At 42.9% G+C, this 14,980-nt stretch overlaps 1 protein-coding gene across 1 annotated transcript in view; it reads left to right on the forward strand.

Moving 5' to 3' along the window:
* Window positions 1-14,980, forward strand: part of FOXP1 (forkhead box P1) — a 379,050-nt gene that overhangs the window by 41,462 nt on the left and 322,608 nt on the right. The window contains exon 2 of the mRNA XM_080350553.1: window positions 4,369-4,496. The gene's annotated coding sequence lies outside the window, so the exon portion shown is untranslated. The remainder of the gene's footprint in view (window positions 1-4,368; window positions 4,497-14,980) is intronic.

Genomic DNA, 14,980 nt, shown 5'->3' on the forward strand with positions numbered 1-14,980 from the left:
GTTCTGCCTTTGATCAGGCTTTGAAATGTATTGTACCAAATATAGTCCCAAGGTGTTTGTGTATCTACATATGTATGTATATATATGTTGGTGAAAGCTGCTTTAATGAAAATCCAGCCAAGTAAAAAAGTAACGTGTCCATCAGCAATTGCTACTGCAGGATGGTGACAGAAGGGCAGCAGAACCGCAGCTGTGTGCGCATCCGTGTCCCCTACCCCAGCCAGGGTGTGGGTATCTGGTCATTTTCCTCTTCCAGTCACATTTCCTCAGCCCCTTTCCATTGTGTCCCACTTCTTGCCTTCATTTCGTAAGGACTTTTCCTTTGCCACCCATTTTCTCCTTAAAACTGGGCTCTGTTACGATGCGCATCTCCTGGTAGCAGTGGGCTGTTTAGCAGGGGGCTTTGCTGCGCCAAAAAGGGTTGGGCACAGGGACCCCCTATCAAATCCACATAGCAATCCCTGACTCACTCCAGTAGAGCATGGCAGTTTCAGATAGTTTCTCGTTTTGCAGCTGCCTGCCTTTTTCTCCATCACACCTGAACACATGGTCATGTATCTGCTGCCAGTGTTGTCCTGATGCAGAAAGCTCACTCGTACCCAGACAGCCCTTTGCACGGGGTGACATGTCCACCTGTGCCACCCTGGTGCTGCTGGGTGGTGATACACTGTGTGGTTCCTTGTGTCACAGCGTGGAATAGAATAGAATATTTCAGTTGGAAGGGACCTGCAATAATCATGTAGTTCAACTGCCTGACCAATTCAGGGTTGACCTAAAGTTAAAGCATGGTATTAAGGGCATTGTCCAAATGCCTCTTAAGCACTGACAGGCTGGGGACATCGATCACCTTTCTAGGAAGCCTGTTCCAGGGTTTGACCGCTTTCTCAGTAGAGAAGTGCTTCCCAAAGTCCAGTCTGAACCTCCCCTAGAGCAGCTTTGAACCATTTCCACGTCCTGTCACTGAACTCCAGGGAGAAGAGCTCAGCACCTCCCTCTCCACATCCGCCCCTTGGGAAGTTGTAGAAAGCCATGAGGTCGCCCTTCAGCCTGCTTTTCTCCAGACTAGTTAAACGTGAAGTCCTCAGCTACTTGTCACAGGACATTCCTTCCAGCCCTTTCACCAGCTTTGTTGCCCTAAGCTCTTGACAATTATTGAATTGCATCCAGTGTTGCTGCCAGTTTTGCGGTTTGATGTATGAAACGGTGCTCTCGGTTGCTTCAAAACCGCTGGGAGCAGCCAGAACCTGGGGTAGAGATGAGCAAAGAGGACTGGAAGCATCATGGCATGGTGAGGGTGCTAGGGCTGGCCTCATGCTGATGAGATGAAGTCCGTAGTGGTCCGCCAGACCACCTGAGCTGTGCACCTCTGCCTCTGAGATTTAAACAGTGAAATATTAAAACTTGTCTTTCAAATCTCTTCAATATTACGAAGATTAATTTTTGCTGGGGGCAGATTAATAGGTTTCCTATTCTGATTAATACAGTGATAACAGAAATGTTGTGATTTCTGGGATTAATGAAGCCCAGATCTCTGTTTCAAGGTTTGATTGACTTTGTACTTCAGTTACATTGAAGCTGCTGCATCTCATGGCCCCTTATTTAGCTGTACCCTTCAGAGAATCCGTATGGGAGCAAGGCAGTGCAGGAGAAGGTCTTTACTGGAGGTCGCATCAAATAATCTGTTGGGGAATTAGTTTGTCAAAGACTGGTCAAGAGTTTTGCTCGTGTTGCAGCTTTATTAGAGTTATTTCTGTCTTTAACCCAGCAGACTATTTTTGTGAAAGTTGTAGAAGAGGAGTGTCCAACTCAAATGTGTGGGCACATCATTAAAAGCTTCAATTTGTCAATGCCAGATCGAACTCGAGTGCGTGGGTAGATCATTAAAGGCTTCAGTTTATCAGAACCGATCTATTTTCTGTTCCTCTCCCTCCTACACCCTTCCCCTCAGCACCTTACGTGGTTTCGCCAGGTTCTCCAGCGCTGAGGTCCATGGAAGTGCCTGAGCTGCCTCTGTGTCCCCGGGCCATGCTGGGCTCCCTTCTGGCACGGCTCAGCCTGGAGCTGGCAGGGTGCCGGTGAGCCAGCTGGCTCTTGGAGACAGCTGATCAAATGGTTTTGGAGGCCTACAGTGGTGCAAGCCCCAAACCTGGTGCTGTGAGAATTCCTGGTTTTGGGAGCTCTCTGCTCCTGTTAATCGTAAGGGCTTCGAAAGATGCAAGTGGGGCTGGGCACAGAGGGTATGTGGTAATCATGTAAGCCTCGTTCCCTTGTGAAATGCAGCTGAGGAAATGTTTTGTGGAATATTCTGGTGAGGTCAGTTTTTGATGGCATAAGAAAAATCAGTTTTTCCAGGTGTTCCATCAGAGTTCAGGCCAGGCTGGGATGGGATGTCTTTACCTACTCCCAACACCGTTTCTTGTTCCTTGCATAGAAGCTCTCCCAGCTTTCAAATCTGCTTGTTGGCACAAAGATGCCAAGATATTCCTTATGTTTGAGTAGGGATGTGAAGGAGAAGACTGATCTGGAGATGAGGACAGTGCTTCTGTACGCTATAGCCCTTGTCTCTTGCAGACCCAATATATTATTTAGACAAGTTATTTTGCCTCTAACATCTCAAATGAACATTAAATCTTTTGAGCAAGAATTAGCCGAAGTGAGCCTCAATCCAGCTTCTTCTAGATGGGGCTAATGATACTTTCCTGCTTTACAAATGTATCACGGATGAAGATGATTAAGAAGTTGAATACAGTGGTGCAGCAGGTCAGCTGAAGAAATCTTGCCACAACATGTGTAGATGCAGCATTTTGCTTGGTTGCAACTGCATATCTGTCACCCAGAGGTGCAGTACAGCAGTGTTTCTGACACTGCTCAGTTGCTTCTCTCAGGTGCTCTGCTCCTCATGAATAAAATACAACGGTTGCAAGACGCAGGTCACTTTTGTTTTGCAAGTATTTCAGAGTTTCTGAGAAATAAGTCATGTTCAGCATAAATGCTGTTTAAAAACTCCTTTCGGATCTATTTTTATTGTGTAGCACAGTTTTTTAATAGGGCACATAATCCCTATATTTAGATTTCTGAACTCTTGTGATCTTCTTTCAGCCGCTACACTGCATTCAGCAAAGAGTGGGAGAAAGCCCCAGGGCCAGAGAAGTACCTGGTTTTTGTCTTACGAAATTTCATGTGGTTGTTGCTAAGACAGAAGCTTCCAGATGTTCCCCGGGAAGGCTGCTGTGGCTGCCAAAATAATTAACTCCACAAGGTTAATTTGGAGATGGCAGTTCTTGCCGCTGCCAAAATGCTGGTAGACGTGGAAAGGCTGGGAACAGCCACCGCCTTGGGGATGCTATGCAGAGAGAGGATTGGGGAATGAAGAAGTCAGAAGCACCACATGTGACTTTTGTTTTCATATTTTTTCGTACCCAGTCCCTCGGGATGTTTTCATTTGTTGCAAAGTTTGTTTTCTCTGCTGGGGTTTATTGCTGCAGGTCCCTGTTGCGTAGTGGTCCAGGGAGCAGAGGCTCTCCCAGGGCTTGGTGCATCTCTTAGGGCAGCCAGTGCCCTTCTCCAGATTGGAGCTGCTCTTTAAATCCCATGTGGCTTCATGGCTACGATGCAGAAAATCCCAGGGAACACCTCTGTTCGTATCTCTGAATATGAGTTTTTACTCAGTGTGGATACTTTGGCAGTAAAGAAATTATACTTCTTATTTTAAAATACCCTTATTAGTAAAATGGATGTCTCATTTGTATAGGGAGCAGCTTTCTTTGAGCTAAGCTTAAATCCAATCTGTGTTACTAATAGCTGGGGAAAAAAAATACTAATTGGTGTTTCTTAACTGATGTTTGCAAATTTTGCCTTTTCACCCTGAACATCAAATAGTTTTTATATGTGTTTTTCTTTATCTTGGAGGAAAGATTATTGCTAACAAGAGATTCTACATTTTGTTAAGGTTTTATCAGGATGCAGTGAGTGAAGGCAGAGAGTAAATATTTCAGAAATTCAAAGACTGCTATATTTTGATAATGCAAAGCAGGTTAAAGTATCTGGATTTTGTGCACAGAGCTGTATTTTTGAGCATAATATGGATTTGGATGGTGACACATTTTGGTATTTAGAAGGAACATAAGTTTGCCTGTTGGAGGAACATGTTGCAAATGTGAAATAAGTGTGTCTTTTAAAACCTTTCTTAATATTGTAAGTTTCAGTTTTATTTAAAGCCAAATAAAGTCTGCTGTGTGATAATGTTTGATACGTAGAAATACTCTTGTAATGCTCCCCCCACCTCCAGCATTTATCACCAAAGAAAAATGATAGACTTTGATATGATTCTAACTGAGTGAAGTTTTAAAACATGTTTTTGTCTTTCAGTCTCCTGAGAACATTTTTTCTGAGTGACTCCGGCTTCCAGACACATTTGCCATGATAAGGGTTTCAGTCCTTTCCTGTATTTGCCCTGAGTCATAAGTGGATATGTGTGATGCCTGCAAGTAAAACTGGTGAGTCGTCAAACCTGAGTTTGCAGTAACTCTCACTTATTCTTTCCTACATTCTCTCTTTCCCATGCCCTTTTCTCCCTTTTTTTGATATGGTGGGGTTTGGGTTGGTTTTCTTTTTTTTGTATTGCCTACACTGAAAAGCAAGTCACTGCTATTCTTTAAAATACAAAACCAAAAACCCAAAATGAAACAAAACAAAAAACTCCACAACACAAAACCAAAACAAAAATGAAAATAAACACTAAACCTTCATTGTAATTAAATAATAGTGATACCAAATATTATCAATATGGAAACAAAGACTTGGTTCCTTTCCTTCTTTTCTCCATCCCCCCAAATCCTGTGAGTTGTGAGGTCTTTGACGGTGACACTGGAGTTCAGCGATGCAGGCGAATCCACTGCCCAGAACTGAAGCTTTGCAGGTAGACATGGTCTAAACATGCTCATGTGTGCAATTCATGTCATGATTAAATATGAATATGGAGAGGTCTCCTCTCCATCATATGTCAGAGCCTTTGCTCTCAAAGGAGCCATTGCCAATAAATAATTAGCTCCACTGTTTGCTGCACTTACATCCCAGTGACAAAATGGTGTCACTGGCACACAAGAGAGCTGTCTCATTGTATGCGCTTGCCCGGCTCAGCGTGGTGCTGGGGCTGCCATGCTCAGCCTAGAGGAACACAGGGACAGAGCATTTAATAGTGAATTTTGGCCAGAGCGCATTTGTGCTTGGGCAAGCTTGAGAGCGTGTGGGGCGACCACTTGGCTGTTAATTGGCAGTTGCCATTTCCCCGTGGTGGTTGCCAGCCAGGAAGGCTGTTGGTCCCATTTGTGCCAAATGAGCGGTGGTTCTGCCTTCCCTGGCTGTCCCTGTCGCCGTCCCCCAGCAACGTGGCACAGGGAGCGTTCCTGTGCCCTCTCTTCTTACCTGCCTGCTCCTTGGTTCCTTTCTTGTTAACTGGGGCGAGAGAAGCGTCAAAATTTCTTCGTGAATCAGAAGACTAAGAGGTTGGGAAAACAGGAATTGTCTGATTTTACAGAAAAACTGGAAGGTCTGTGTAAGAAATCTTTCAAAACTAGGAAATCTGTATAGTTAAATTGCATAGGAAATAGGAGCACAAATTGTTTTTTAAAATAAATTCAGGTTTCTATTATATATTTAATATCCCTCTGTGTGTTAGAAAGTGCATTTCAATTCAAAGAATACAAAACCTCAGAAATTGACACATCAGTGAATTGTGATTTTTTTTTTTTTAAGTTTCTATTTTTTCTTTTTTCTTTTTTTTTTTTTCCAGAGGTAGCATAATTACCATGTCATTTAGCAAAGATTATAATAGCTGTTCAGTTTTTACCGACTGGTGTAGTAAACAGTTGAATAAACCCATATGGCAGCTCAAAGTGTGCGTGCAGGAGGGAAATTCTTACCATTTCCTTCATGTCTGAATTACTAACCTCTCTGATACAACTGAGATTCCCCAAACAGGGACCAACTTCAGACTTTTCCAGTGATGCAAGAATTTCTCACAGCTCTGTCACTTATGAATCAATTTATTGTAGTCACGGGGTTAGCTAATTAATTATTTCTTTGTGCTTATGAAGTATGCATGGAAAACTTGGGGTTATAGGCAAGGTACATGGCTCCGTTTAAAACAATCTTTGCATTTGCTTAGTACTTCTTAAGAACTGTAAATAATGCCTGGAGTCCGAATCCTACTTTCCAAGTCACTGTTAAAGATCGAGAGCCTTCCTAAAGCTGGTATAGGTTAAGTGTGACAACACGGGGTATTGCAATAGCCCCGTGGCTCTGCCTGTAATGGAACTTTGTGTCTGGTCTGAGCGGTGGCAAATGAAAGGACCAGGGTGTTTTGAAGCATCTCATTGGTGTACCAGGTTGAGTTACAAAGGTGTAGAGCTGTGCCCAACTGTAAAGACAAAGTGTTCAAGTAGTATGCCCTCTGGATAGCTTCAGTATTAAAAAATGAAAGCAACAAAAAGGAGGATTGTTAACTCTCTCCAAATGCTGGCTTGAACAAAGGAGGAGACTTGTGCTATTCCTCCTAAAATTCACTTACTTGCAGTTATCTTAAAATTTTCTTGTCACATAATAGCTTTAAATTACCTTTCTGAATGCATTACACTCTCTAGGTGCTTAGAAAATATTGCAAAATAATAATATGAAATGACCAAGCATTGAGCAGTCCCACTGGAAAGGAGCAGTTGGCCAAAACTGGTGCTTGTGTTCTTCTTAACCCTGATGTACGATCAGCCCTCCACCATAATTCTATCAAGAGATGGTAAGTTGCCTAGCAATGTGCTAACTGCGGAGGGGACGTGTTGAGCTAATTCAGTTTTTGTTCTCTTTTTTCCTTGAGTGTTCAGCTTAAAGGAGTGATCCTTTCTCCGGCTGCAGCAAGAGCCACTTCTCGGCGGTCTCTCTTGTTCCCCACTCAAGTGTCCCTGGTGATGGCAGGAATTCATTCACCGCTGTACGCGTTTTAGAAGTTTCCAGCTTATTGAGTAACCAAATGTGGTTTCTGCTGATTGTGTTGACTGAATACCTAGGGCCTTTCGAAGAGGCAAGAGTTGTATTTAAAGCAGAGCATTTAGTTGTATACCATTTTATGGCAGGCAAAGGTCATCTAGGGTAAGCAGCCAGAACAATGAATTGCCTCATTGCAGCACCTAGGAAAATGAGACAGGAAGATACGGTAAAAGGCTTTAACAAATTGCTCGTCGTTATAAATTTTTGAAGTCGAGGAACTGGTGCTGTGTACATTTTTAAATTGGAGATAACCATGCTTGTAGGATAAATTGAGTTAAGAACAGAACAAATCAAAATAATGGGGTGGTACTAAAAACCTGGTAGCGCAGCACGTTTCTGGCACAGCGTGCTGCCGGTGGGGCTCGGCGCTGCACACGCCAAGGGAACGCCATGGTTAGGAACCTGCCACGTCCCTGCACGGCCACAGGCATTTCCACCGGGCTTCGTGGTGACCTTTTCTTGCAGGGACACCTCATTCCTGCCATAGTCCTTTCCTCTGGTGAACAGGCTCCTAGTTACAGAGAGGGCTTCATCTGCCCATGATGGTTCTTGTAATAGCCGGGGAGCAAAAGCTGAAGGGATTCCCCAGGTGAGAGGCGTCTGTGGGATGGGGAAGCAGGGCAGAGCTCCCAGAGCTGAGCTGGTGTCCCCCAGCAGAGCTGCACAGCAGGAGCAGCCCAGAGGTGGCACTTCTGTCCTCACAGGATCTCCCTTGCTCCTGTAAAGCATCAGTGGCTACAGAAAGACTTTGTTTTGCTGAAACTTTTCTGTCCATGGAACTTTCTCAGGGGCAGGGGGCTAGGAGGAGAGAAGTAATTTTAACAATTTAATATACTACATAATATGTTTTATAAGCTGGTGTGAATGCTCCTAAGTATTTTGGTCTTTTTTCATAACACAATGAACCTAATATTGGTAAAAATACAGATCTTAGCTGCCACCATAAAGAGAGGCTAGATTTAATAAACAGTTATGAATGTTGGCAGCTGCCTATCAGATTGTATAACATCGGCTATAGCACATGAAGACAGTGTCAACTTACATTTTATCTCAGAAGTATTTTCAAAGCATTTATTTTGCTTTCTCTTGAGTCCTTAACCTAATTCAAGTTATATAATTGGCGGAATATTTTTCCACACCGCTAATTGGCTGGGTGCCAGTGTGGAAACCATTGTCTGACTTGATGATGATCAGGAATTAACATGACATTTGCGTGGTGGTAATGGAATACATTAGTAATGTAATTCATGACTGTAAGAAATGACCATCATCTCCCACCTCTGATCAGCAGGAGGGGCTGGGAGGATGATGAAATGCTCCCAGCAGGCACCTCACAGCAGTGGCTGGCCAATCTCGATGTCAAATTTAGTTTTAAATTCTTCAGACAAAGCTGTAATGCTTACCAATTAATTACTACAAATGTCAATTAAAAATCTACCAAATAATACAGTAAGATTAAATTTCAATTAAAAAAATTACATTTAACAAGGAAGATACAACATTATTTTAATGAATTCTGCTGAAGGTGACAGTTTATCTAGATATATTTATACCGTGTAGGTGGATCTAAATTCATTGGATGATGTTAACCATGTTACTCCGTGTACATATTAGTTTTGAAAATTGTTTCCACTTTGGCTGTGTGCTGGAGGAGATGGGGTATCAAGGGGCATTTCTTGTCACCAGGAGAAAGGGGAATTTCACGCTTTCTAAGTACAACAATCTTCTCACACCTAAACTGAGGGATTTATTGTGGACTCTTACGGTTGAATTAACAATATTTTTAATGGCTTGATATTTATGAAACAGAATATAGAATGTTTGTTACGGTAGTAGAACAAGCCCTGACGTTGCTGTGACTATAACGACTTCCTTGGGACATCCTACAAATAATATCCCTTATTTTGATAAATCACTTAACAGGAAAAGATTTTGCTGTGTGAAGGTGGTGAACTGTAATTCCTGAGCAGAGTTTTTATCTGCAAGGCTTCACCCTGGCTTGGTAGAGTTTTCGAATGCAGGATTAGAATCCCTTAGTTGGTACTTCAGGTGCTTTAAGATACATTTTGGACTAGAGGTGGCACGGCAGAAACATCGTGTAGTGGGGTGAAGTTCTGAGTTTGTGCAGATCACAAGCGTATGTACGAGAAACTCTTGTAAAACTCCGGCACCCCATCGATGTGGAGCGTTAACAGTGCAAAGTGGCTTTTGTAGCTGGAGTTTTGCTTCGCAGTATCTGTGTTTTTGTTGAACAGGGCAGTTCTTACGCTGATGGAGATGCTGGTGCTGCACTTGCTAGCATGGCACAGGGACAGAGCTGGGGTATGCAAGTGATTGTCCTCCTGGTATTAAAGCATTTGTGAGCCAAAGCCTCTAAATATGATCTGAAGAATACTTTCTCAGCTTCCTTGAATTTTTTTTCCATGAGCTTTTATAATGTTTTCACACCATCACATCTAAAATGGGTAAGAAGGAAGACATAATTGAAGAAACAGATTTTATGTGTCAAGCTAGCACTGAGAAAAGTCCCTCCCAGGGACCAGAGACTCCTTTTCTTTGGCAATGTTGTGTCTCGAACCATTGAATTTCAGCAGGTTTTAACTTAAAATATAAAAAACCACAGTGTGCACACAGAAAATCAGAAAAGCCATACAATTACTCATGGCAGGTTAAAGTAACGTTATGCTCTTTAGTAGACAGGCTTTGCTGGTCCCTTGGTTGCTGTTCAGGCTTTGTCCATTGGTGGGTGAACACAACGAGCGTGATCTCTGTCTCACTACTGCTGTTCAGATACCTTTGGGTATTGCTAACAGCTTTACAGGATCATTCCTGCTTCGTGCTATTATCTGATAAAGCTATTGTCAGCAGGAGATGGGAGACAGGTTTTTTTTCCATAAGGGCCTCAGGAAATGGATGCTGTGGAAGCGTAAGAGCAGCCGAAACATTTTCTCACCAACCCTCCTCACAGACAGCAAGGTGATGGAGAGAAAGGTAGAGCAAGGCAGACTCATTTCCTCACCAGCAGCCAGAAAGCTTTAAACAAGGAGACAGAGAGGAAGGAGTGGGAGCACATAACATCTCTCTGCCGGGAGATAATGATGTGAGGAGGTTGTGGGTTTGGGGCACCCACTGGTCAGACAATTGGGTGGCAGCTGGAGCTGCTGCTCTTAAAAACCCATCTTCCCAGGGGCTTTCAGCTGTACACAGGACCAGTCATTTTCTGATTTGAGCTCTGGGATGAAGCCCTTGCTCTGGTGATAGTTTGGGAAGTGATGTATGTGGTACAGCAGGAACTGAGCATCTTCTGCATCACAAGTTCTGCTGTGTTGGGGTGTCCCATGTGGAGCTTGTGCCCATCACATGCACTTGTGATGTCTGGTCTTCTCATTGGGGTGTCTCACATGAAGCCTGTAGATATCTCGAGCATTTGAGGTGATGTCTGGTCTCCTGAGTTCTTACAGGTGAAGATTTCTGCCGTCAGTAGGGAAATGCTTTTTACCTTCTGTAAGAGTTGACCAGATGTTTTGAAGGAAGAGTGTCTTTGATTTTGGGAGAAATATTTATATCTTAAGGTTGTTTGTTTTTTTCCTTTTTCTTTTCTTCCCCCCATCCACCATAGTATAGGGTTATGTCAGCTCTATTACATTTAGGGAACACTGGGCTGTGGGAGGAAACTTCATTAAACTGCCCTCGTATTGCCAGTTTATTTCTAGCTTTCATCTGCTGATTTACATCCCATCTGAAGTAAAAATACCCAGACTTCAGAAGTTTGTTTACCTTTGCTTATATGACTCTGGGGCGACCTGAGGAGATGTAAAAACTGTTCTCACTCTGAGGTTTGCATGAGCCAGGAGGTAGGGTGAAAGGAGACAGACGCTGCGCAAAGTGAAAAGGCAACAGGGTTTATTAAGGCTTCCTTGTACCATGGTTTATAATATTTAGATAAAAGCAAACATCTCCAGGGAGGGCTTAAGAAATGAGAGACCAGAGAAAGCTCTCTGAGCTGATGGCATATCCTGTCCTTTTCAGGTGGTGGGATGGTGGGATGCTGACTGCAGGGAGGAGGCTGTGAGGAGCGTGCGAACAGGGGGGTCCTGAATAGCTGCTTCACAGGATCAGGACGTGAACTTGAAGTACTTGCGTAGGACAAAGTCATTATATTGTCATCGTGATAATGCTTCTGGGGAAAATAGCCTGAAATACTTTTTGTCTTCCTTAGTACTCCTTCCCAGCAGAGCCTTAAGAGATCATTCTCACATTCAGATGTACAAGGAAACTGAATACAGTTGTTTGTCATGAAAATTCCATTTATATACAGTGGCTGTAAAATCCCAGATGCTGTGCATAGAGAGATGCTGCTCTGTCATCAGCTGGTCGAGGGGAGAGCTGACTATAAAACCAAGCAGTAACTCACTCTTGATCGAGGTGAGGTGGTTGTGTCTTCAAGCAACTTCAGGAGTCTTCCATGCCAAGCCTTTGCGGATTTTATTCTCATGAGCAAGGTGACAGATAAGTCTGAGCAAGGAGATCTCTCTCTCTCTCTCTCTCTGTTTCTCTCTGTATATAAATATATATATAGATATATGAAAGTAAGACCTTTGCTCTAGGAAGATATCCATCATTGCTTTTCACAGCACGGTTCAGGACTCTAGAGCAGAGCGTCTGAAGCATTTGGGGTTCTTTTGTTGTGAAGGAGGTGCCGCGGGACTAGGGCTGTTCTTGCCGTCTCACAAGTCTTCAATAGCCCCTTGACCTGGGGGCAGCAGGATGTGACCCTCACAGAAAGACAGGTGGCATCTGGGGGCTTGATGCTTATTGTTTTCAGCAGAGCTTTACTGGAACTGGTAAAGATGGTGCCACTGTTTGTAGCAAAACTGACTACAGCTGAACAAGAGAGACAAATTTATCAATTAGAAAAGCCAACGCCAAGCCCATTATTCTACTCTTGAAAAAACATCTTGTTTTCTAGTCCTTTTTTTTTTTTTTCCTCCACATGGAGCGAATCTTTGGGATATTAATATTATGCTGTCATGTTTGTTTAACATATTTTTTTGACAATGCCTTTTTAGGGTCAAAGCCTAAAGTTTTTCTCCATGTGTTTCAGCTAGGCAAAACTCCCAGTGTCTCAATGGGGCCTCTTCTGAAATAAGTGCAGACTAATTTTTCCCAACTTAATTGGAAATTTCATCTCAATAAACAGATTAAAGGTCGAGGCTGCACTGCTCTTTTTTTAATACCATAAACTGGTGTCCTGCTGACCAGCTAAGTCTCTGCGAATTCAGCGGGCAGAGCCCTTCAGGATGGCTCGGTGCTCACCTGCTGCCCTGGGCCACCATGACTCCTTGGTCCTCTCTGTTCCCGGCCCAACCTCACGTCACCCCTCGCTTTGCCCGGACCATCACAAGCACTCGGGCATGGCTCGGTGAGCTAAAGACAGTGTCGTTTTCTGAGATTTGGCCTTAAACTGGAATTTCCATGGTTTTTGGGTTTAAGTCAAACCTTAATACCACTTCAGTGTAATATTTTCGTGGTTTAATGTTCTTACAGGTTTTTACAGTGTTTCTTTTAAATTCTGTCACTGAAGTGTATGAGAGTTGACAAGTGTAAATATGTAGTTAGACAATTTCAAAAGTGTATTATTTACTGATCGACCATAATGGCTCCAAAGGAGCCATTATACTCAATCATATCATGTCACTCTGTGGCACTTATTATGATGGTAATATGGATATGCATATTATTTTTTTTTTTTAAAGCATGAGAAGCGTTATTGTGCATGTGTAAAAGCTGTTTTTAATTGTCAGTAATGCTTGGAGCTTTTTTTAATATCAAGAATTTAAACCACCTATGGCTACCAGCCTGCAAATTGCGGTAGCAAAAACCATGTCTGTAGGAGGATGGAAAAAGCCGCGCTTGATGTTTACAGCAGTGTGACTATGCATCTCTATAATACAGCTCTTTTATAGCTTTATTAGATCCAAGGGCAACCTAGAACCCTAACCTGAGAGCTTGGCAGGTAAAAGCTTTCCATTTTATCTCTGCAGCTTTCATCTGCTCCTGTAAGCTCTTTCCCTGACTTCCTAATTGTGTTTGTGACATTAGCAAATGACTGGTCTGAAAATATAATACCATGCAGTGCAAGTCATGTTAATTCAGCAATCTATTTTTTTTTTTAAGGTGTCACCAAAGATGTCTTTTTGTAGCGCCCAGGGTAGAGAAAGAAGGAGAGAAGGCAGAATGAGAACATTGAAGCATGTAAAATAAAAGAAAGAGACAAGCAGAGAGCTGGGAGTGCTAAATAAGCTTCAGCCTGTCGGTAGAGCTGGTTTCAGAAGAGAAGGAGCTCAGAGACTGTAAGCAGTAGCTTACTTGGTAGAAAATGTCTTTCATGGAGGAGATGGGAGTTTGAGTTTTAATGAGTAGAGGTGAGGAGCTAAGGTGTGAATCTGGCATGGGGTATGGCAAATGGATTGTGGAGCAATAATTAGAGAGAAGAAGAGGAATCAGAAGTGTTTCTTAACTTAGAAACTCTGCTGCTGCTCAGAGGCAGGTAAAGAAGAAAGGAATCTGTTGGGCCAGGTCCTCACCACTGAAGACCCAACCAGTATGAAATCCAGTTTGTGGCTGTCAAAGAGAGATGTGGAAGAGGAAAACCCAACTTCGACAAAGAGCTCTCCCCCTTTGGCAGGACAGTGGTACATCTGCAGGAGGTGCAGGGCTGGGCTGGGGCTGAGTCCTTCCGGCTCTTGGGCAGGAGAAAGCAAGAAGGTCATTGCTGCTCCTATTTCAGTTGCAGAGTGTTGAAGCAGATGACTGCTTTGTCTTTTCTATTTAGACTTTAGGACTAGTTCTGCTTTGTTGCTCTGTTATCAGAGGAGTTACCCTGCTCTGAATGAAACTGGGCTAATTGCTCAGTTATGATTTTCCCCTCTTATTCTACAGAACCTTCTGTTGGAAATGCATTTTGCTCTAAATATGGAAGATGAACGTAAGATGCTAGAATGAGCCAGTATGGAGTAGTTCAGGAGTGGAGGGACATACACATGTAGTTTTGCAGATTTTGAACTGATAACAGTCAGATTTCCTTGCAACAGTTTTTAAATAAATAAAAGTAATGTGGTTTTTTTAGTCAATTCTGGATTAATTCTAATTTGTCTCTCTTTGTGAAATTCTATTAAGACCATTTGTCCTCTTTTGAAATACCGAACAAGAAGCATAAAAGCAAGTAAATATGCTCTTACTATTTCTGTTCTTGACCTACATAAACAAGTGTATGTTCAGACTCAGGATTGAGTCTTGTATTTGTGAAAAGGCTAGGGCAGGTTAAGCTTAATTATTTCTTTGGACCTGCTTCCTATTTAGAAAAGTTACTTGTTGAAGTCGTATCACCCAAAATATATTGATGCTATTTCTGCTGGGATCGTTAGTTTAATATTCTGAATAAATTGTAGAACTGCTCATTTTGCTCATTTGTATAAGAGGATGGGATTTATGAAGCTACAGTGCATTTGTACACACACGCGCGCACTAGCACACAACACTTGTTGATGATTCAGGGGAGTAGAGTAATTCAGCTCTTGGACTGCCTCACGTGTGATTGGCTTCCTTTCTGGGGGACTTATTTTAGGGAAAAATCAATGTCAACTGAAAAACATTCCATTCTGAAAAGACAAAAATTCCCCTACTTGTGAAAATGTGTCTTGGCAGCTGATTTAACTTATGATACAAGACTTAACACTTTTCACTAAACATGAATGTTTACCATGGCAACAGCTACGTTACGGGCCACATGTTGGAGACTTGCATGTTGTTGCAGAAACTTGTAGCTCACCACATTTAGCCAAGTCCTTGTTCCCACCAGCAGAAGGAGCCCACTGCCGCAGCTGGTTCGGGCCGGGACCTCCCGGCGGGTCGGTGCCATCCTGTGTGCTTCCAGCATGGC

Source organism: Nesoenas mayeri, assembly GCF_963082525.1.
Source record: "Nesoenas mayeri genome assembly, chromosome: 10".
Lineage (NCBI taxonomy): Eukaryota > Metazoa > Chordata > Aves > Columbiformes > Columbidae > Nesoenas > Nesoenas mayeri.